Source organism: Solanum lycopersicum, chromosome 7, assembly GCF_036512215.1.
Source record: "Solanum lycopersicum chromosome 7, SLM_r2.1".
NCBI classification, from domain to species: Eukaryota; Viridiplantae; Streptophyta; class Magnoliopsida; order Solanales; family Solanaceae; genus Solanum; species Solanum lycopersicum.
This window is the reverse complement of record NC_090806.1, coordinates 612,128-637,524: the sequence shown is the minus strand read 5'-3', so window position 1 is coordinate 637,524 and position 25,397 is coordinate 612,128.

Genomic DNA, 25,397 nt, shown 5'->3' with positions numbered 1-25,397 from the left:
CGTCTTGACGGACGTCCACGAACAAATTTGGCATTTTTGACGTCGGAATCCCGATCACCCAAAAAATGGTGTGTAATAGCACAGAAAATCCAAGAAATGAGGCGTATGCTCGTTTCGGGGCTCGTTTGACCTTCCAAATGGGTTGGAAAATCCGTGATGGCCAACCGTATGCATAGAAAACGTCTTGACGGACGTCCACGAACAAATTTGGCATTTTTGACGTCGGAATCCCGATCACCCAAAAAATGGTGTGTAATAGCACACGAAAATCCAAGAAATGAGGCGTATGCTCGCTTCGGGGCTCGTTTGACCTTCCAAATGGGTCGGAAAATCCGTGATGGCCAACCGTATGCATAGACAACGTCTTGACGGACGTCCACGAACAAATTTGGCATTTTTGACGTCGAAATCCCGATCACCCAAAAAATGGTGTGTAATAGCACACGAAAATCCAAGAAATGAGGCGTATGCTCGCTTCGGGGCTCGTTTGACCTTCCAAATGGGTCGGAAAATCCGTGATGGCCAACCGTATGCATAGACAATGTCTTGACGGACGTCCACGAACAAATTTGGCATTTTTGACGTTGGAATCCCGATCACCCAAAAAATGGTGTGTAATAGCACACGAAAATCCAAGAAATGAGGCGTATGCTCGCTTCGGGGCTCGTTTGACCTTCCAAATGGGTCGGAAAATCCGTGATGGCAAACCTTATGCATAGACAATGTCTTGACGGACGTCCACGAACAAATTTGGCATTTTTGACGTCGGAATCCCGATCACCCAAAAAATGGTGTGTAATAGCACACGAAAATCCAAGAAATGAGGCGTATGCTCGCTTCGGGGCTCGTTTGACCTTCCAAATGGGTCGGAAAATCCGTGATGGCCAACCGTATGCATAGACAACGTCTTGACGGACGTCCACGAACAAATTTGGCATTTTTGACGTCGGAATCCCGATCACCCAAAAAATGGTGTGTAATAGCACACGAAAATCCAAGAAATGAGGCGTATGCTCGCTTCGGGGCTCGTTTGACCTTCCAAATGGGTCGGAAAATCCGTGATGGCCAACCGTATGCATAGACAACGTCTTGACGGACGTCCACGAACAAATTTGGCATTTTTGACGTCGGAATCCCGATCACCCAAAAAATGGTGTGTATTAGCACACGAAAATCCAAGAAATGAGGCGTATGCTCGCTTTGGGGCTCGTTTGACCTTCCAAATGGGTCGGAAAATCCGTGATGGCCAACCATATGCATAGACAACGTCTTGACGGACGTCCACGAAAAAATTTGGCATTTTTGACGTCGGAATCCCGATCACCCAAAAAATGGTGTGTAATAGCACACGAAAATCCAAGAAATGAGGCGTATGCTCGCTTCGGGGCTTGTTTGACCTTCCAAATGGGTCGGAAAATCCGTGATGGCCAACCGTATGCATAGACAACGTCTTGACGGACGTCCACGAACAAATTTGGCATTTTTGACGTCGGAATCCCGATCACCCAAAAAATGGTGTGTAATAGCACACGAAAATCCAAGAAATGAGGCGTATGCTCGCTTCGGGGCTCGTTTGACCTTCCAAATGGGTCGGAAAATCCGTGATGGCCAACAGTATGCATAGACAACGTCTTGACGGACGTCCACGAACAAATTTTGCATTTTTGACGTCGGAATCCCGATCACCCAAAAAATGGTGTGTAATAGCACACGAAAATCCAAGAAATGAGGCGTATGCTCGCTTCGGGGCTCGTTTGACCTTCCAAATGGGTCGGAAAATCCATGATGGCCAACCGTATGCATAGACAACATTTTGACGGACGTCCACGAACAAATTTGGCATTTTTGACGTTGGAATCCCGATCACCCAAAAAATGGTGTGTAATAACACACAAAAATCCAAGAAATGAGGCGTATGCTCGCTTCGGGGCTCGTTTGACCTTCCAAATGGGTCGGAAAATCTGTGATGGCCAACCGTATGCATAGACAACGTCTTGACGGACGTCCACGAACAAATTTGGCATTTTTGAAGTCGGAATCCCGATCACCCAAAAAATGGTGTGTAATAGCACACGAAAATCCGAGAAATGAGGCTTATGCTCGCTTCGGGGCTCGTTTGACCTTCCAAATGGGTCGGAAAATCCGTGATGGCCAACCGTATGCATAGACAACGTCTTGACGGACGTCCACGAACAAATTTGGCATTTTTGACGCCGGAATCCCGATCACCCAAAAAATGGTGTGTAATAGCACATGAAAATCCAAGAAATGAGGCGTATGCTCGCTTCGGGGCTCGTTTGACCTTCCAAATGGGTCGGAAAATCCGTGATGGCCAATCGTATGCATAGGCAACGTCTTGACGGACGTCCACGAACAAATTTGGCATTTTTGACGTCGGAATCCCGATCACCCAAAAAATGGTGTGTAATAGCACACGAAAATCCAAGAAATGAGGCGTATGCTCGCTTCGGGGCTCGTTTGACCTTCCAAATGGGTCGGAAAATCCGTGATGGCCAACCGTATGCATAGACAACGTCTTGACGGACGTCCACCAACAAATTTGGCATTTTTGACGTCGGAATCCCGATCACCCAAAAAATGGTGTGTAATAGCACACGAAAATCCAAGAAATGAGGCGTATGCTCGCTTCGGGGCTCGTTTGACCTTCCAAATGGGTCGGAAAATCCGTGATGGCCAACCGTATGCATAGACAACGTCTTGACGGACGTCCACGAACAAATTTGGCATTTTTGACGTCGGAATCCCGATCACCCAAAAAATGGTGTGTAATAGCACACGAAAATCCAAGAAATGAGGCGTATGCTCGCTTTGGGGCTCGTTTGACCTTCCAAATGGGTCGGAAAATCCGTGATGGCCAACCGTATGCATAGACAACGTCTTGACGGACGTCCACGAACAAATTTGGCATTTTTGACGTCGGAATCCCGATCACCCAAAAAATGGTGTGTAATAGCACACGAAAATCCAAGAAATGAGGCGTATGCTCGCTTCGGGGCTCGTTTGACCTTCCAAATGGGTCGGAAAATCCGTGATGGCCAACCGTATGCATAGACAACGTCTTGACGGACGTCCACGAACAAATTTGGCATTTTTGACGTCGGAATCCCGATCACCCAAAAAATGGTGTGTAATAGCACAGAAAATCCAAGAAATGAGGCGTATGCTCGTTTCGGGGCTCGTTTGACCTTCCAAATGGGTTGGAAAATCCGTGATGGCCAACCGTATGCATAGAAAACGTCTTGACGGACGTCCACGAACAAATTTGGCATTTTTGACGTCGGAATCCCGATCACCCAAAAAATGGTGTGTAATAGCACACGAAAATCCAAGAAATGAGGCGTATGCTCGCTTCGGGGCTCGTTTGACCTTCCAAATGGGTCGGAAAATCCGTGATGGCCAACCGTATGCATAGACAACGTCTTGACGGACGTCCACGAACAAATTTGGCATTTTTGACGTCGGAATCCCGATCACCCAAAAAATGGTGTGTATTAGCACACGAAAATCCAAGAAATGAGGCGTATGCTCGCTTTGGGGCTCGTTTGACCTTCCAAATGGGTCGGAAAATCCGTGATGGCCAACCATATGCATAGACAACGTCTTGACGGACGTCCACGAAAAAATTTGGCATTTTTGACGTCGGAATCCCGATCACCCAAAAAATGGTGTGTAATAGCACACGAAAATCCAAGAAATGAGGCGTATGCTCGCTTCGGGGCTTGTTTGACCTTCCAAATGGGTCGGAAAATCCGTGATGGCCAACCGTATGCATAGACAACGTCTTGACGGACGTCCACGAACAAATTTGGCATTTTTGACGTCGGAATCCCGATCACCCAAAAAATGGTGTGTAATAGCACACGAAAATCCAAGAAATGAGGCGTATGCTCGCTTCGGGGCTCGTTTGACCTTCCAAATGGGTCGGAAAATCCGTGATGGCCAACAGTATGCATAGACAACGTCTTGACGGACGTCCACGAACAAATTTTGCATTTTTGACGTCGGAATCCCGATCACCCAAAAAATGGTGTGTAATAGCACACGAAAATCCAAGAAATGAGGCGTATGCTCGCTTCGGGGCTCGTTTGACCTTCCAAATGGGTCGGAAAATCCATGATGGCCAACCGTATGCATAGACAACATTTTGACGGACGTCCACGAACAAATTTGGCATTTTTGACGTTGGAATCCCGATCACCCAAAAAATGGTGTGTAATAACACACAAAAATCCAAGAAATGAGGCGTATGCTCGCTTCGGGGCTCGTTTGACCTTCCAAATGGGTCGGAAAATCTGTGATGGCCAACCGTATGCATAGACAACGTCTTGACGGACGTCCATGAACAAATTTGGCATTTTTGACGTCGGAATCCCGATCACCCAAAAAATGGTGTGTAATAGCACACGAAAATCCGAGAAATGAGGCTTATGCTCGCTTCGGGGCTCGTTTGACCTTCCAAATGGGTCGGAAAATCCGTGATGGCCAACCGTATGCATAGACAACGTCTTGACGGACGTCCACGAACAAATTTGGCATTTTTGACGTCGGAATCCCGATCACCCAAAAAATGGTGTGTAATAGCACACGAAAATCCAAGAAATGAGGCGTATGCTCGCTTCGGGGCTCGTTTGACCTTCCAAATGGGTCGGAAAATCCGTGATGGCCAACCATATGCATAGACAACGTCTTGACGGACGTCCACGAACAAATTTGGCATTTTTGATGTCGGAATCCCGATCACCCAAAAAATGGTGTGTAATAGCACACGAAAATCCAAGAAATGAGGCGTATGCTCGCTTCGGGGCTCGTTTGACCTTCCAAATGGGTCGGAAAATCCGTGATGGCCAACCGTATGCATAGACAACGTCTTGACGGACGTCCACGAACAAATTTGGCATTTTTGACGTCGGAATCCCGATCACCCAAAAATGGTGTGTAATAGCACACGAAAATCCAAGAAATGAGGCGTATGCTCGCTTCGGGGCTCGTTTGACCTTCCAAATGGGTCGGAAAATCCGTGATGGCCAACCGTATGCATAGACAACGTCTTGAAGGACGTCCACGAACAAATTTGGCATTTTTAACGTCGGAATCACGATCACCCAAAAAATGGTGTGTAATAGCACACGAAAATCCAAGAAATGAGGCGTATGCTCGCTTTGGGGCTCGTTTGACCTTCCAAATGGGTCGGAAAATCCGTGATGGCCAAACGTATGCATAGACAACGTCTTGACGGACGTCCACGAACAAATTTGGCATTTTTGACGTCGGAATCCCGATCACCCAAAAAATGGTGTGTAATAGCACACGAAAATCCAAGAAATGAGGTGTATGCTCGCTTCGGGGCTCGTTTGACCTTCCAAATGGGTCGGAAAATCCGTGATGGCCAACCGTATGCATAGACAACGTCTTGACGGACGTCCACGAACAAATTTGGCATTTTTGACGTCGGAATCTCGATCTCCCAAAAAATGGTGTGTAATAGCACACGAAAATCCAAGAAATGAGGCATATGCTCACTTCGGGGCTCGTTTGACCTTCCAAATGGGTCGGAAAATCCGTGATGGCCAACCGTATGCATAGACAACGTCTTGAGGGACTTCCATGAACAAATTTGGCATTTTTGACGTCGGAATCCCGATCACCCAAAAAATGGTGTGTAATAGCACACGAAAATCCAAGAAATGAGGCGTATGCTCGCTTCGGGGCTCGTTTGACCTTCCAAATGGGTCGGAAAATCCGTGATGGACAACCGTATGCATAGACAACGTCTTGACGGACGTCCACGAACAAATTTGGCATTTTTGACGTCGGAATCCCGATCACCCAAAAAATGGTGTGTAATAGCACAAGAAAATCCAAGAAATGAGGCGTATGCTCGCTTCGGGGCTCGTTTGACCTTCCAAATGGGTCGGAAAATCCGTGATGGCCAACCGTATGCATAGACAACGTCTTGACGGACGTCCACGAACAAATTTGGCATTTTTGACGTCGGAATCCCGATCACCCAAAAAATGGTGTGTAATAGCACACGAAAATCCAAGAAATGAGGCGTATGCTCGCTTCGGGGCTCGTTTGACCTTCCAAATGGGTCGGAAAATCTGTGATGGCCAACCGTATGCATAGACAACGTCTTGACGGATGTCCACGAACAAATTTGGCATTTTTGACGTTGGAATCCCGATCACCCAAAAAATGGTGTGTAATAGCACACGAAAATCCAAGAAATGAGGCGTATGCTCGCTTCGGGGCTCGTTTGACCTTCCAAATGGGTCGGAAAATCCGTGATGGCCAACCGTATGCATAGACAACGTCTTGACGGACGTCCACGAACAAATTTGGCATTTTTGACGTCGGAATCCCGATCACCCAAAAAATGGTGTGTAATAGCACACGAAAATCCAAGAAATGAGGCGTATGCTCGCTTCGGGGCTCGTTTGACCTTCCAAATGGGTCGGAAAATCCGTGATGGACAACCGTTTGCATAGACAACGTCTTGACGGACGTCCACGAACAAATTTGGCATTTTTGACGTCGAAATCCCGATCACCCAAAAAATGGTGTGTAATAGCACACGAAAATCCAAGAAATGAGGCGTATGCTCACTTCGGGGCTCGTTTGACCTTCCAAATGGGTCAGAAAATCCGTGATGGCCAACCGTATGCATAGACAACGTCTTGAAGGACGTCCACGAACAAATTTGGCATTTTTGACGTCGGAATCTCGATTTCCCAAAAAATGGTGTGTAATAGCACACGAAAATCCAAGAAATGAGGCATATGCTCGCTTCGGGGCTCGTTTGACCTTCCAAATGGGTCGGAAAATCCGTGATGGCCAACCGTATGCATAGACAACGTCTTGACGGACTTCCACGAACAAATTTGGCATTTTTGACGTCGGAATCCCGATCACCCAAAAAATGGTGTGTAATAGCACACGAAAATCCAAGAAATGAGGCGTATGCTCGCTTCGGGGCTCGTTTGACCTTCCAAATGGGTCGGAAAATCCGTGATGGACAACCGTATGCATAGACAACGTCTTGACGGACGTCCACGAACAAATTTGGCATTTTTGACGTCGGAATCCCGATCACCCAAAAAATGGTGTGTAATAGCACAAGAAAATCCAAGAAATGAGGCGTATGCTCGCTTCGGGGCTCGTTTGACCTTCCAAATGGGTCGGAAAATCCGTGATGGCCAATCGTATGCATAGACAACGTCTTGACGGACGTCCACGAACAAATTTGGCATTTTTGACGTCGGAATCCCGATCACCCAAAAAATGGTGTGTAATAGCACACGAAAATCCAAGAAATGAGGCGTATGCTCGCTTCAGGGCTCGTTTGACCTTCCAAATGGGTCGGAAAATCCGTGATGGCCAACCGTATGCATAGACAACGTCTTGACGGACGTCCACGAACAAATTTGGCATTTTTGACGTTGGAATCCCGATCACCCAAAAAATGGTGTGTAATAGCACACGAAAATCCAAGAAATGAGGCGTATGCTCGCTTCAGGGCTCGTTTGACCTTCCAAATGGGTCGGAAAATCCGTGATGGCCAACCGTATGCATAGACAACGTCTTGACGGACGTCCACGAACAAATTTGGCATTTTTGACGTCGAAATCCCGATCACCCAAAAAATGGTGTGTAATAGCACACGAAAATCCAAGAAATGAGGCGTATGCTCGCTTCGGGGCTCGTTTGACCTTCCAAATGGGTCGGAAAATCCGTGATGGCCAACCGTATGCATAGACAACGTCTTGACAGACGTCCACGAACAAATTTGGCATTTTTGACGTCGAAATCTCGATCTCCCAAAAAATGGTGTGCAATAGCACACGAAAATCCAAGAAATGAGGCATATGCTCGCTTCGGGGCTCGTTTGACCTTCCAAATGGGTCGGAAAATCCGTGATGGCCAACCGTATGCATAGAAAACGTCTTGACGGACTTCCACGAACAAATTTGGCATTTTTGACGTCGGAATCCCGATCACCCAAAAAATGGTGTGTAATAGCACACGAAAATCCAAGAAATGAGGCGTATGCTCGCTTCGGGGCTCGTTTGACCTTCCAAATGGGTCGGAAAATCAGTGATGGACAACCGTATGCATAGACAACGTCTTGACGGACGTCCACGAACAAATTTGGCATTTTTGACGTTGGAATCCCGATCACCCAAAAAATGGTGTGTAATAGCACAAGAAAATCCAAGAAATGAGGCGTATGCTCGCTTCGGGGCTCGTTTGACCTTCCAAATGGGTCGGAAAATCCGTGATGGCCAACCGTATGCATAGACAACGTCTTGACGGACGTCCACGAACAAATTTGGCATTTTTGACGTCGGAATCCCGATCACCCAAAAAATGGTGTGTAATAGCACACGAAAATCCAAGAAATGAGGCGTATGCTCGCTTCGGGGCTCGTTTGACCTTCCAAATGGGTTGGAAAATCCGTGATGGCCAACCGTATGCATAGACAACGTCTTGACGGACGTCCACGAACAAATTTGGCATTTTTGACGTTGGAATCCCGATCACCCAAAAAATGGTGTGTAATAGCACACGAAAATCCAAGAAATGAGGCGTATGCTCGCTTCGGGGCTCGTTTGACCTTCCAAATGGGTCGTAAATCCGTGATGGCCAACCGTATGCATAGACAACGTCTTGATGGACGTCCACGAACAAATTTGGCATTTTTGACGTCGGAATCCCGATCACCCAAAAAATGGTGTGTAATAGCACACGAAAATCCGAGAAATGAGGCTTATGCTCGCTTCGGGGCTCGTTTGACCTTCCAAATGGGTCGAAAAATCCGTGATGGCCAAACGTATGCATAGACAACGTCTTGACGGACGTCCACGAACAAATTTGGCATTTTTGACGTCGGAATCCCGATCACCCAAAAAATGGTGTGTAATAGCACACGAAAATCCAAGAAATGAGGTGTATGCTCGCTTCGGGGCTCGTTTGACCTTCCAAATGGGTCGGAAAATCCGTGATGGCCAACCGTATGCATAGACAACGTCTTGACGGACGTCCACGAACAAATTTGGCATTTTTGACGTCGGAATCTCGATCTCCCAAAAAATGGTGTGTAATAGCACACGAAAATCCAAGAAATGAGGCATATGCTCGCTTCGGGGCTCGTTTGACCTTCCAAATGGGTCGGAAAATCCGTGATGGCCAACCGTATGCATAGACAACGTCTTGAGGGACTTCCATGAACAAATTTGGCATTTTTGACGTCGGAATCCCGATCACCCAAAAAATGGTGTGTAATAGCACACGAAAATCCAAGAAATGAGGCGTATGCTCGCTTCGGGGCTCGTTTGACCTTCCAAATGGGTCGGAAAATCCGTGATGGACAACCGTATGCATAGACAACGTCTTGACGGACGTCCACGAACAAATTTGGCATTTTTGACGTCGGAATCCCGATCACCCAAAAAATGGTGTGTAATAGCACAAGAAAATCCAAGAAATGAGGCGTATGCTCGCTTCGGGGCTCGTTTGACCTTCCAAATGGGTCGGAAAATCCGTGATGGCCAACCGTATGCATAGACAACGTCTTGACGGACGTCCACGAACAAATTTGGCATTTTTGACGTCGGAATCCCGATCACCCAAAAAATGGTGTGTAATAGCACACGAAAATCCAAGAAATGAGGCGTATGCTCGCTTCGGGGCTCGTTTGACCTTCCAAATGGGTCGGAAAATCTGTGATGGCCAACCGTATGCATAGACAACGTCTTGACGGACGTCCACGAACAAATTTGGCATTTTTGACGTTGGAATCCCGATCACCCAAAAAATGGTGTGTAATAGCACACGAAAATCCAAGAAATGAGGCGTATGCTCGCTTCGGGGCTCGTTTGACCTTCCAAATGGGTCGGAAAATCCGTGATGGACAACCGTATGCATAGACAACGTCTTGACGGACGTCCACGAACAAATTTGGCATTTTTGACGTCGGAATCCCGATCACCCAAAAAATGGTGTGTAATAGCACAAGAAAATCCAAGAAATGAGGCGTATGCTCGCTTCGGGGCTCGTTTGACCTTCCAAATGGGTCGGAAAATCCGTGATGGCCAATCGTATGCATAGACAACGTCTTGACGGACGTCCACGAACAAATTTGGCATTTTTGACGTCGGAATCCCGATCACCCAAAAAATGGTGTGTAATAGCACACGAAAATCCAAGAAATGAGGCGTATGCTCGCTTCAGGGCTCGTTTGACCTTCCAAATGGGTCGGAAAATCCGTGATGGCCAACCGTATGCATAGACAACGTCTTGACGGACGTCCACGAACAAATTTGGCATTTTTGACGTTGGAATCCCGATCACCCAAAAAATGGTGTGTAATAGCACACGAAAATCCAAGAAATGAGGCGTATGCTCGCTTCAGGGCTCGTTTGACCTTCCAAATGGGTCGGAAAATCCGTGATGGCCAACCGTATGCATAGACAACGTCTTGACGGACGTCCACGAACAAATTTGGCATTTTTGACGTCGAAATCCCGATCACCCAAAAAATGGTGTGTAATAGCACACGAAAATCCAAGAAATGAGGCGTATGCTCGCTTCGGGGCTCGTTTGACCTTCCAAATGGGTCGGAAAATCCGTGATGGCCAACCGTATGCATAGACAACGTCTTGACGGACGTCCACGAACAAATTTGGCATTTTTGACGTCGAAATCTCGATCTCCCAAAAAATGGTGTGCAATAGCACACGAAAATCCAAGAAATGAGGCATATGCTCGCTTCGGGGCTCGTTTGACCTTCCAAATGGGTCGGAAAATCCGTGATGGCCAACCGTATGCATAGAAAACGTCTTGACGGACTTCCACGAACAAATTTGGCATTTTTGACGTCGGAATCCCGATCACCCAAAAAATGGTGTGTAATAGCACACGAAAATCCAAGAAATGAGGCGTATGCTCGCTTCGGGGCTCGTTTGACCTTCCAAATGGGTCGGAAAATCAGTGATGGACAACCGTATGCATAGACAACGTCTTGACGGACGTCCACGAACAAATTTGGCATTTTTGACGTTGGAATCCCGATCACCCAAAAAATGGTGTGTAATAGCACAAGAAAATCCAAGAAATGAGGCGTATGCTCGCTTCGGGGCTCGTTTGACCTTCCAAATGGGTCGGAAAATCCGTGATGGCCAACCGTATGCATAGACAACGTCTTGACGGACGTCCACGAACAAATTTGGCATTTTTGACGTCGGAATCCCGATCACCCAAAAAATGGTGTGTAATAGCACACGAAAATCCAAGAAATGAGGCGTATGCTCGCTTCGGGGCTCGTTTGACCTTCCAAATGGGTTGGAAAATCCGTGATGGCCAACCGTATGCATAGACAACGTCTTGACGGACGTCCACGAACAAATTTGGCATTTTTGACGTTGGAATCCCGATCACCCAAAAAATGGTGTGTAATAGCACACGAAAATCCAAGAAATGAGGCGTATGCTCGCTTCGGGGCTCGTTTGACCTTCCAAATGGGTCGTAAATCCGTGATGGCCAACCGTATGCATAGACAACGTCTTGATGGACGTCCACGAACAAATTTGGCATTTTTGACGTCGGAATCCCGATCACCCAAAAAATGGTGTGTAATAGCACACGAAAATCCGAGAAATGAGGCTTATGCTCGCTTCGGGGCTCGTTTGACCTTCCAAATGGGTCGAAAAATCCGTGATGGCCAACCGTATGCATAGACAACGTCTTGACGGACGTCCACGAACAAATTTGGCATTTTTGACGTCGGAATCCCGATCACCCAAAAAATGGTGTGTAATAGCACACGAAAATCCAAGAAATGAGGCGTATGCTCGCTTCGGGGCTCGTTTGACCTTCCAAATGGGTCGGAAAATCCGTGATGGCCAACCGTATGCATAGACAACGTCTTGACGGACGTCCACGAACAAATTTGGCATTTTTGACGTCGGAATCCCGATCACCCAAAAAATGGTGTGTAATAGCACACGAAAATCCAAGAAATGAGGCGTATGCTCGCTTCGGGGCTCGTTTGACCTTCCAAATGGGTCGGAAAATCCGTGATGGCCAACCGTATGCATAGACAACGTCTTGACGGACGTCCACGAACAAATTTGGCATTTTTGACGTCGGAATCCCGATCACCCAAAAATGGTGTGTAATAGCACACGAAAATCCAAGAAATGAGGCGTATGCTCGCTTCGGGGCTCTTTTGACCTTCCAAATGGGTCGGAAAATCTGTGATGGCCAACCGTATGCATAGACAACGTCTTGACGGACGTCCACGAACAAATTTGGCATTTTTGACGTCGAAATCCCGATCACCCAAAAAATAGTGTGTAATAGCACACGAAAATCCAAGAAATGAGGCGTATGCTCGCTTCGGGGCTCGTTTGACCTTCCAAATGGGTCGGAAAATCCGTGATGGCCAACCGTATGCATAGACAACGTCTTGACGGACGTCCACGAACAAATTTGGCATTTTTGACGTCGGAATCTCGATCTCCCAAAAAATGGTGTGTAATAGCACACGAAAATCCAAGAAATGAGGCATATGCTCACTTCGGGGCTCGTTTGACCTTCCAAATGGGTCGGAAAATCCTTGATGGCCAACCGTATGCATAGACAATGTCTTGACGGACTTCCACGAACAAATTTGGCATTTTTGACGTCGGAATCCCGATCACCCAAAAAATGGTGTGTAATAGCACACGAAAATCCAAGAAATGAGGCGTATGCTCGCTTCGGGGCTCGTTTGACCTTCCAAATGGGTCGGAAAATCCGTGATGGACAACCGTATGCATAGACAACGTCTTGACGGACGTCCACGAACAAATTTGGCATTTTTGACGTCGGAATCCCGATCACCCATAAAATGGTGTGTAATAGCACAAGAAAATCCAAGAAATGAGGCGTATGCTCGCTTCGGGGCTCGTTTGACCTTCCAAATGGGTCGGAAAATCCGTGATGGCCAACCGTATGCATAGACAACGTCTTGACGGACGTCCACGAACAAATTTGGCATTTTTGACGTCGGAATCCCGATCACCCAAAAAATGGTGTGTAATAGCACACGAAAATCCAAGAAATGAGGCGTATGCTCGCTTCGGGGCTCGTTTGACCTTCCAAATGGGTCGGAAAATCCGTGATGGCCAACCGTATGCATAGACAACGTCTTGACGGACGTCCACGAACAAATTTGGCATTTTTAACGTCGGAATCCCGATCACCCAAAAAATGGTGTGTTATAGCACACGAAAATCCAAGAAATGAGGCGTATGCTCGCTTCGGGGCTCGTTTGACCTTCCAAATGGGTCGGAAAATCCGTGATGGCCAACCGTATGCATAGACAACGTCTTGACGGACGTCCACGAACAAATTTGGCATTTTTGACATCGGAATCTCGATCTCCCAAAAAATGGTGTGTAATAGCACACGAAAATCCAAGAAATGAGGCATATGCTCGCTTCGGGGCTCGTTTGACCTTCCAAATGGGTCGGAAAATCCGTGATGGCCAACCGTATGCATCGACAACGTCTTGACGGACTTCCACGAACAAATTTGGCATTTTTGACGTCGGAATCCCGATCACCCAAAAAATGGTGTGTAATAGCACACGAAAATCCAAGAAATGAGGCGTATGCTCGCTTCGGGGCTCGTTTGACCTTCCAAATGGGTCGGAAAATCCGTGATGGACAACCGTATGCATAGACAACGTCTTGACGGACGTCCACGAACAAATTTGGCATTTTTGACGTCGGAATCCCGATCACCCAAAAAATGGTGTGTAATAGCACAAGAAAATCCAACAAATGAGGCGTATGCTCGCTTCGGGGCTTGTTTGACCTTCCAAATGGGTCAGAAAATCCGTGATGGCCAACCGTATGCATAGACAACGTCTTGACGGACGTCCATGAACAAATTTGGCATTTTTGACGTCGGAACCCCGATCACCCAAAAAATGGTGTGTAATAGCACAAGAAAATCCAAGAAATGAGGCGTATGCTCGCTTCGGGGCTCGTTTGACCTTCCAAATGGGTCGGAAAATCCGTGATGGCCAACCGTATGCATAGACAACGTCTTGACGGACGTCCATGAACAAATTTGGCATTTTTGACGTCGGAATCCCGATCACCCAAAAAATGGTGTGTAATAGCACACGAAAATCCAAGAAATGAGGCTTATGCTCGCTTCGGGGCTCGTTTGACCTTCCAAATGGGTCGGAAAATCTGTGATGGCCAACCGTATGCATAGACAACGTCTTGACGGACGTCCACGAACAAATTTGGCATTTTTGACGTCGGAATCCCGATCACCCAAAAAATGGTGTGTAATAGCACACGAAAATCCAATAAATGAGGCGTATGCTCGCTTCGGGGCTCGTTTGACCTTCCAAATGGGTCGGAAAATCCGTGATGGCCAACCGTAGGCATAGACAACGTCTTGACGGACGTCCACGAACAAATTTGGCATTTTTGACGTCAGAATCCCGATCACCCAAAAAATGGTGTGTAATAGCACACGAAAATCCAAGAAATGAGGCGTATGCTCGCTTTGGGGCTCGTTTGACCTTCCAAATGGGTCGAAAAATCCGTGATGGCCAACCGTATTCATAGACAACGTCTTGACAGACGTCCACGAATAAATTTGGCATTTTTGAAGTCGGAATCCCGATCACCCAAAAAATGGTGTGTAATAGCACACGAAAATCCAAGAAATGAGGCGTATGCTCGCTTCGGGGCTCGTTTGACCTTCCAAATGGGTCGGAAAATCCGTGATTGCCAACCGTATGCATAGACAACGTCTTGACGGACGTCCACGAACAAATTTGGCATTTTTGACGTCGGAATCCCGATCACCCAAAAAATGGTGTGTAATAGCACACGAAAATCCAAGAAATGAGGCGTATGCTCGCTTCGGGGCTCGTTTGACCTTCCAAATGGGTCGGAAAATACGTGATGGCCAACCGTATGCATAGGCAACGTCTTGACGGACGTCCACGAACAAATTTGGCATTTTTGACGTCGGAATCCCGATCACCCAAAAAATGGTGTGTAATAGCACATGAAAATCCAAGAAATGAGGCGTATGCTCGCTTCGGGGCTCGTTTGACCTTCCAAATGGGTCGGAAAATCCGTGATGGCCAACCGTATGCATAGGCAACGTCTTGACGGAAGTCCACGAACAAATTTGGCATTTTTGACATCGGAATCCCGATCACCCAAAAAATGGTGTGTAATAGCACACGAAAATCCAAGAAATGAGGCGTATGCTCGCTTCGGGGCTCGTTTGACCTTCCAAATGGGTCGGAAAATCCGTGATGGCCAACGGTATGCATAAACAACGTCTTGACGGACGTCCACGAACAAATTTGGCATTTTTGATGTCGAAATCCCGATCACCCAAAAAATGGTGTGTAATAGCACACGAAAATCCAAGAAATGAGGCGTATGCTCGTTTCGGGACTCGTTTGACCTTCCAAATGGGTCGGAAAATCCGTGATGGCCAACCGTATGCATATAAAACGTCTTGACGGACATCCACGAACAAATTTGGCATTTTTGACGTCAGAATCCCGATCACCCAAAAAATGGTGTGTAATAGCACACGAAAATCCAAGAAATGAGGCGTATGCTCGCTTCGGGGCTCGTTTGACCTTCCAAATGGGTCGAAAAATCCGTGATGGCCAACCGTATGCATAGACAACGTCTAAACGGACGTCCACGAATAAATTTGGCATTTTTGACGTCGGAATCCCGATCACCCAAAAAATGGTGTGTAATAGCACACGAAAATCCAAGAAATGAGGCGTATGCTCGCTTAGGGGCTCGTTTGACCTTCCAAATGGGTCGGAAAATCCGTGATTGCCAACCGTATGCATAGACAACGTCTTGACGGACGTCCACGAACAAATTTGGCATTTTTGACGTCGGAATCCCGATCACCCAAAAAATGGTGTGTAATAGCACACGAAAATCCAAGAAATGAGGCGTATGCTCGCTTCGGGGCTCGTTTGACCTTCCAAATGGGTCGGAAAATCCATGATGGCCAACCGTATGCATAGGCAACGTCTTGACGGACGTCCACGAACAAATTTGGCATTTTTGACGTCGGAATCCCGATCACCCAAAAAATGGTGTGTAATAGCACATGAAAATCCAAGAAATGAGGCGTATGCTCGCTTCGGGGCTCGTTTGACCTTCCAAATGGGTCGGAAAATCCGTGATGGCCAACCGTATGCATAGGCAACGTCTTGGCGGACGTCCACGAACAAATTTGGCATTTTTGACGTCGGAATCCCGATCACCCAAAAAATGGTGTGTAATAGCACACGAAAATCCAAGAAATGAGGCGTATGCTCGCTTCGGGACTCGTTTGACCTTCCAAATGGGTCGGAAAATCCGTGATGGCCAACCGTATGCATAGACAACGTCTTGACGGACGTCCACGAACAAATTTGGCATTTTTGACGTCGGAATCCCGATTACCCAAAAAATGGTGTGTAATAGCACACGAAAATCCAAGAAATGAGGCGTATGCTCGCTTCGGGGCTCGTTTGACCTTCCAAATGGGTCGGAAAATCTGTGATGGCCAACCGTATGCATAGACAACGTCTTGACGGACGTCCACGAACAAATTTGGCATTTTTGACTTCGGAATCCCGATCACCCAAAAAATGGTGTGTAATAGCACACGAAAATCCAAGAAATGAGGCGTATGCTCGCTTCGGGGCTCGTTTGACCTTCCAAATGGGTCGGAAAATCCGTGATGGCCAACCGTATGCATAGACAACGTCTTGACGGACGTCCACGAACAAATTTGGCATTTTTGACGTCGGAATCCCGATCACCCAAAAAATGGTGTGTAATAGCACACGAAAATCCAAGAAATGAGGCGTATGCTCGCTTCGGGGCTCGTTTGACCTTCCAAATGGGTCGGAAAATCCGTGATGGCCAACCGTATGCATAGACAATGTCTTGACGGACGTCCACGAACAAATTTGGCATTTTTGACATCGGAATCCCGATCACCCAAAAAATGGTGTGTAATAGCACAGAAAATCCAAGAAATGAGGCGTATGCTCGCTTCGGGGCTCGTTTGACCTTCCAAATGGGTCGGAAAATCCGTGATGGCCAACCGTATGCATAGACAACGTCTTGACGGACGTCCACGAATTAATTTGGCATTTTTGACGTCGGAATCCTGATCACCCAAAAAATGGTGTGTAATAGCACACGAAAATCCAAGAAATGAGTCGTATGCTCGCTTCGGGGCTCGTTTGACCTTCCAAATGGGTCGGAAAATCCGTGATGGCCAACCGTATGCATAGACAACGTCTTGACGGACGTCCACGAACAAATTTGGCATTTTTGACTTTGAAATCCCGATCACCCAAAAAATGGTGTGTAATAGCACACGAAAATCCAAGAAATGAGGTGTATGCTCGCTTCGGGGCTCGTTTGACCTTCCAAATGGGTCGGAAAATCCGTGATGGCCAACCGTATGCATAGACAATGTCTTGACGGACGTCCACGAACAAATTTGGCATTTTTGACGTCAGAATCCCGATCACCCAAAAAATGGTGTGTAATAGCACACGAAAATCCAAGAAATGAGGCGTATGCTCGCTTCGGGGCTCGTTTGACCTTCCAAATGGGTCGGAAAATCCGTGATGGCAAACCGTATGCATAGACAACGTCTTGACGGACGTCCACGAACAAATTTGGCATTTTTGACGTCGGAATCCCGATCACCCAAAAAATGGTGTGTAATAGCACACGAAAATCTAAGAAATGAGGCGTATGCTCGCTTTGGGCTCGTTTGACCTTCCAAATGGGTCGGAAAATCCGTGATGGCCAACCGTATGCATAGACAACGTCTTGACGGACGTCCACGAACAAATTTGGCATTTTTGACGTCGGAATCCCGATCACCCAAAAAATGGTGTGTAATAGCACACGAAAATCCAAGAAATGAGGCGTATGCTCGCTTCGGGGCTCGTTTGACCTTCCAAATGGGTCGGAAAATCCGTGATGGCCAACCGTATGCATAGACAACGTCTTGACGGACGTCCACGAACAAATTTGGCATTTTTGACGTCGGAATCCCGATCACCCAAAAAATGGTGTGTAATAGCACACGAAAATCCAAGAAATGAGGCGTATGCTCGCTTCGGGGCTCGTTTGACCTTCCAAATGGGTCGGAAAATCCGTGATGGCCAACCGTATGCATAGACAACGTCATGACGGACGTCCACGAACAAATTTGGCATTTTTGACGTCGGAATCCCGATCACCCAAAAAATGGTGTGTAATAGCACACGAAAATCCAAGAAATGAGGCGTATGCTCGCTTCGGGGCTCGTTTGACCTTCCAAATGGGTCGGAAAATCCGTGATGGCCAACCGTATGCATAGACAACGTCTTGACGGACGTCCACGAACAAATTTGGCATTTTTGACGTCGGAATCCCGATCACCCAAAAAATGGTGTGTAATAGCACACGAAAATCCAAGAAATGAGGCGTATGCTCGCTTCGGGGCTCGTTTGACCTTCCAAATGGGTCGGAAAATCCGTGATGGCCAACCGTATGCATAGACAAAGTCTTGACGGACGTCCACGAACAAATTTGGCATTTTTGACGTCGGAATCCCGATCACCCAAAAAATGGTGTGTAATAGCACAGAAAATCCAAGAAATGAGGCGTATGCTCGCTTCGGGGCTCGTTTGACCTTCCAAATGGGTCGGAAAATCCATGATGGCCAACCGTATGCATAGACAACGCCTTGACGGACGTCCACGAACAAATTTGGCATTTTTGACGTCGGAATCCCGATCACCCAAAAAATGGTGTGTAATAGCACACGAAAATCCAAGAAATGAGGCGTATGCTCGCTTCGGGGCTCGTTTGACCTTCCAAATGGGTCGGAAAATCCGTGATGGCCAACCGTATGCATAGACAACGTCTTGACGGACGTCCATGAACAAATTTGGCATTTTTGACGTCGGAATCCCGATCACCCAAAAAATGGTGTGTAATAGCACACGAAAATCCAAGAAATGAGGCGTATGCTCGTTTCGGGGCTCGTTTGACCTTCCAAATGGGTCGGAAAATCCGTGATGGCCAACCGTATGCATAGACAACGTCATGACGGACGTCCACGAACAAATTTGGCATTTTTGACGTCGGAATCCCGATCACCCAAAAAATGGTGTGTAATAGCACACGAAAATCCAAGAAATGAGGCGTATGCTCGCTTCGGGGCTCGTTTGACCTTCCAAATGGGTCGAAAAATCCGTGATGGCAAACCGTATGCATAGACAACGTCTTGACGGACGTACACGAACAAATTTGGCATTTTTAACGTCGGAATCCCGATCACCCAAAAAATGGTGTGTAATAGCACACGAAAATCCAAGAAATGAGGCGTATGCTCGCTTCGGGGCTCGTTTGACCTTCCAAATGGGTCGGAAAATCCGTGATGGACAACCATTTGCATAGACAACGTCTTGACGGACGTCCACGAACAAATTTGGCACTTTTGACGTCGAAATCCCGATCACCCAAAAAATAGTGTGTAATAGCACACGAAAATCCAAGAAATGAGGCGTATGCTCGCTTCGGGGCTCGTTTGACCTTCCAAATGGGTCGGAAAATCCATGATGGCCAACCGTATGCATAGACAACGTCTTGACGGACGTCCACGAACAAATTTGGCATTTTTGACGTCGGAATCTCGATCTCCCAAAAAATGGTGTGTAATAGCACACGAAAATCCAAGAAATGAGGCATATGCTCGCTTCGGGGCTCGTTTGACCTTCCAAATGGGTCGGAAAATCCGTGATGGCCAACCGTATGCATAGACAACGTCTTGACGGACTTCCACGAACAAATTTGGCATTTTTGACGTCGGAATCCCGATCACACAAAAAATGGTGTGTAATAGCACATGAAAATCCAAGAAATGAGGCGTATGCTCGCTTCGGGGCTCGTTTGACCTTCCAAATGGGTCGGAAAATCCGTGATGGACAATCGTATGCATAGACAACGTCTTGACGGACGTCCACGAACAAATTTGGCATTTTTGACGTCGGAATCCCGATCACCCAAAAAATGGTGTGTAATAGCACAAGAAAATCCAAGAAATGAGGCGTATGCTCGCTTCGGGGCTCGTTTGACCTTCCAAATGGGTCGGAAAATCCGTGATGGCCAACCGTATGCATAGACAACGTCTTGACGGACGTCCACGAACAAATTTGGCATTTTTGACGTCGGAATCCCGATCACCCAAAAAATGGTGTGTAATAGCACACGAAAATCCAAGAAATGAGGCGTATGCTCGCTTCGGGGCTCGTTTGACCTTCCAAATGGGTCGGAAAATCCGTGATGGCCAACCGTATGCATAGACAACGTCTTGACGGACGTCTACGAACAAATTTGGCATTTTTGACGTTGGAATCCCGATCACCCAAAAAATGGTGTGTAATAGCACACGAAAATCCAAGAAATGAGGCGTATGCTCGCTTCGGGGCTCGTTTGACCTTCCAAATGGGTCGGAAAATCCGTGATGGCCAACCGTATGCATAGACAACGTCTTGACGGACGTCCACGAACAAATTTGGCATTTTTTACGTCGGAATCCCGATCACCCAAAAAATGGTGTGTAATAGCACACGAAAATCCAAGAAATGAGGCGTATGCTCGCTTCGGGGCTCGTTTGACCTTCCAAATGGGTCGGAAAATCCGTGATGGACAACCGTTTGCATAGACAACGTCTTGACGGACGTCCACGAACAAATTTGGCATTTTTGGCGTCGAAATCCCGATCACCCAAAAAATGGTGTGTAATAGCACACGAAAATCCAAGAAATGAGGCGTATGCTCGCTTCGGGGCTCGTTTGACCTTCCAAATGGGTCGGAAAATCCGTGATGGCCAACCGTATGCATAGACAACGTCTTGACGGACGTCCACGAACAAATTTGGCATTTTTGATGTTGGAATCCCGATCACCCAAAAAATGGTGGGTAATAGCACACGAAAATCCAAGAAATGAGGCGTATGCTCGCTTCGGGGCTCGTTTGACCTTCCAAATGGGTCGGAAAATCCGTGATGGCCAACCGTATGCATAGACAACGTCTTGACGGACGTCCACGAACAAATTTGGCATTTTTGACGTCGGAATCCCGATCACCCAAAAAATGGTGTGTAATAGCACACGAAAATCCAAGAAATAAGGCGTATGCTCGCTTCGGGGCTCGTTTGACCTTCCAAATGGGTCGGAAAATCCGTGATGGCCAACCGTATGCATAGGCAACATCTTGACGGACGTCCACGAACAAATTTGGCATTTTTGACGTCGGAATCCCGATCACCCAAAAAATGGTGTGTAATAGCACATGAAAATCCAAGAAATGAGGCGTATGCTCGCTTCGGGGCTCGTTTGACCTTCCAAATGGGTCGGAAAATCCATGATGGCCAACCGTATGCATAGGCAATGTCTTGACGGACGTCCACGAACAAATTTGGCATTTTTGACGTCGGAATCCCGATCACCCAAAAAATGGTGTGTAATAGCACACGAAAATCCAAGAAATGAGGCGTATGCTCGCTTCGGGGCTCGTTTGACCTTCCAAATGGGTCGAAAAATCCGTGATGGCCAACTGTATGCATAGATAACGTCTTGACGGATGTCCACGAACAAATTTGGCATTTTTGACGTCGGAATCCCGATCACCCAAAAAATGGTGTGTAATAGCACACGAAAATCCAAGAAATGAGGCGTATGCTCGCTTCGGGGCTCGTTTGACCTTCCAAATGGGTCGGAAAATCCGTGATGGCCAACCGTATGCATAGACAACATCTTGACGGACGTCCACGAACAAATTTGGCATTTTTGACGTCGGAATCCCGATCACCCAAAAAATGGTGTGTAATAGCACACGAAAATCCAAGAAATGAGGCGTATGCTCGCTTCGGGGCTCGTTTGACCTTCCAAATGGGTCGGAAAATCCGTGATGGCCAACCGTATGCATAGACAACGTCTTGACGGACGTCCACGAACAAATTTGGCATTTTTGACGTCGGAATCCCGATCACCCAAAAAATGGTGTGTAATAGCACACGAAAATCCAAGAAATGAGGCGTATGCTCGCTTCGGGGCTCGTTTGACCTTCCAAATGGGTCGGAAAATCCGTGATGGCCAACCGTATGCATAGACAACGTCTTGACGGACGTCCACGAACAAATTTGGCATTTTTGATGTCGGAATCCCGATCACCCAAAAAATGGTGTGTAATAGCACAGAAAATCCAAGAAATGAGGCGTATGCTCGCTTCGGGGCTCGTTTGACCTTCCAAATGGGTCGGAAAATCCGTGATGGCCAACCGTATGCATAGACAACGTCTTGACGGACGTCCATGAACAAATTTGGCATTTTTGACGTCGGAATCCCGATCACCCAAAAAATGGTGTGTAATAGCACACGAAAATCCAAGAAATGAGGCTTATGCTCGCTTCGGGGCTCGTTTGACCTTCCAAATGGGTCGGAAAATCTGTGATGGCCAACCGTATGCATAGACAACGTCTTGACGGACGTCCACGAACAAATTTTGCATTTTTGACGTCGGAATCCCGATCACCCAAAAAATGGTGTGTAATAGCACACGAAAATCCAAGAAATGAGGCGTATGCTCGCTTCGGGGCTCGTTTGACCTTCCAAATGGGTCGGAAAATCCGTGATGGCCAACCGTAGGCATAGACAACGTCTTGACGGACGTCCACGAACAAATTTGGCATTTTTGACGTCAGAATCCCGATCACCCAAAAAATGGTGTGTAATAGCACACGAAAATCCAAGAAATGAGGCGTATGCTCGCTTTGGGGATCGTTTGACCTTCCAAATGGGTCGGAAAATCCGTGATGGCCAACCGTATTCATAGACAACGTCTTGACAGACGTCCACGAATAAATTTGGCATTTTTGAAGTCGGAATCCCGATCACCCAAAAAATGGTGTGTAATAGCACACGAAAATCCAAGAAATGAGGCGTATGCTCGCTTCGGGGCTCGTTTGACCTTCCAAATGGGTCGGAAAATCCGTGATTGCCAACCGTATGCATAGACAACGTCTTGACGGACGTCCACGAACAAATTTTGCATTTTTGACGTCGGAATCCCGATCACCCAAAAAATGGTGTGTAATAGCACACGAAAATCCAAGAAATGAGGCGTATGCTCGCTTCGGGGCTCGTTTGACCTTCCAAATGGGTCGGAAAATCCGTGATGGCCAACCGTATGCATAGACAACGTCTTGACGGACGTCCACGAAAAAATTTGGCATTTTTGACGTCGGAATCCCGATCACCCAAAAAATGGTGTGTAATAGCACAGAAAATCCAAGAAATGAGGCGTATGCTCGCTTCGGGGCTCGTTTGACCTTCCAAATGGGTCGGAAAATCCGTGATGGCCAACCGTATGCATAGACAACGTCTTGACGGACGTCCACGAACAAATTTGGCATTTTTGACGTCGGAATCCCGATCACCCAAAAAATGGTGTGTAATAGCACACGAAAATCCAAGAAATGAGGCGTATGCTCGCTTCGGGGCTCGTTTGACCTTCCAAATGGGTCGGAAAATCCGTGATGGCCAACCGTATGCATAGACAACGTCTTGACGGACGTCCACGAACAAATTTGGCATTTTTGACGTCGAAATCCCGATCACCCAAAAAATGGTGTGTAATAGCACACGAAAATCCAAGAAATGAGGCGTATGCTCGCTTCGGGGCTCGTTTGACCTTCCAAATGGGTCGGAAAATCCGTGATGGCCAACCGTATGCATAGACAATGTCTTGACGGACGTCCACGAACAAATTTGGCATTTTTGACGTCAGAATCCCGATCACCCAAAAAATGGTGTGTAATAGCACACGAAAATCCAAGAAATGAGGCGTATGCTCGCTTCGGGGCTCGTTTGACCTTCCAAATGGGTCGGAAAATCCGTGATGGCAAACCGTATGCATAGACAACGTCTTGACGGACGTCCACGAACAAATTTGGCATTTTTGACGTCGGAATCCCGATCACCCAAAAAATGGTGTGTAATAGCACACGAAAATCCAAGAAATGAGGCGTATGCTCGCTTTGGGGCTCGTTTGACCTTCCAAATGGGTCGGAAAATCCGTGATGGCCAACCGTATGCATAGACAACGTCTTGACGGACGTCCACGAACAAATTTGGCATTTTTGACGTCGGAATCCCGATCACCCAAAAAATGGTGTGTAATAGCACACGAAAATCCAAGAAATGAGGCGTATGCTCGCTTCGGGGCTCGTTTGACCTTCCAAATGGGTCGGAAAATCCGTGATGGCCAACCGTATGCATAGACAACGTCTTGACGGACGTGCACGAACAAATTTGGCATTTTTGACGTCGGAATCCCGATCACCCAAAAAATGGTGTGTAATAGCACACGAAAATCCAAGAAATGAGGCGTATGCTCGCTTCGGGGCTCGTTTGACCTTCCAAATGGGTCGGAAAATCCGTGATGGCCAACCGTATGCATAGGCAACGTCTTGACGGACGTCCACGAACAAATTTGGCATTTTTGACGTCGGAATCCCGATCACCCAAAAAATGGTGTGTAATAGCACACGAAAATCCAAGAAATGAGGCGTATGCTCGCTTCGGGACTCGTTTGACCTTCCTAATGGGTCGGAAAATCCGTGATGGCCAACCGTATGCATAGACAACGTCTTGACGGACGTCCACGAACAAATTTGGCATTTTTGACGTCGGAATCCCGATCACCCAAAAAATGGTGTGTAATAGCACACGAAAATCCAAGAAATGAGGCGTATGCTCGCTTCGGGGCTCGTTTGACCTTCCAAATGGGTCGGAAAATCCGTGATGGCCAACCGTATGCATAGACAACGTCTTGACGGACGTCCACGAACAAATTTGGCATTTTTGACGTCGGAATCCCGATCACCCAAAAAATGGTGTGTAATAGCACACGAAAATCCAAGAAATGAGGCGTATGCTCGCTTCGGGGCTCGTTTGACCTTCCAAATGGGTCGGAAAATCTGTGATGGCCAACCGTATGCATAGACAACGTCTTGACAGACGTCCACGAACAAATTTGGCATTTTTGACGTCGGAATCCCGATCACCCAAAAAATGGTGTGTAATAGCACACGAAAATCCAAGAAATGAGGCGTATGCTCGCTTCGGGGCTCGTTTGACCTTCCAAATGGGTCGGAAAATCTGTGATGGCCAACCGTATTCATAGACAACGTCTTGACGGACGTCCACGAACAAATTTGGCATTTTTGACGTCGGAATCCCGATCACCCAAAAAATG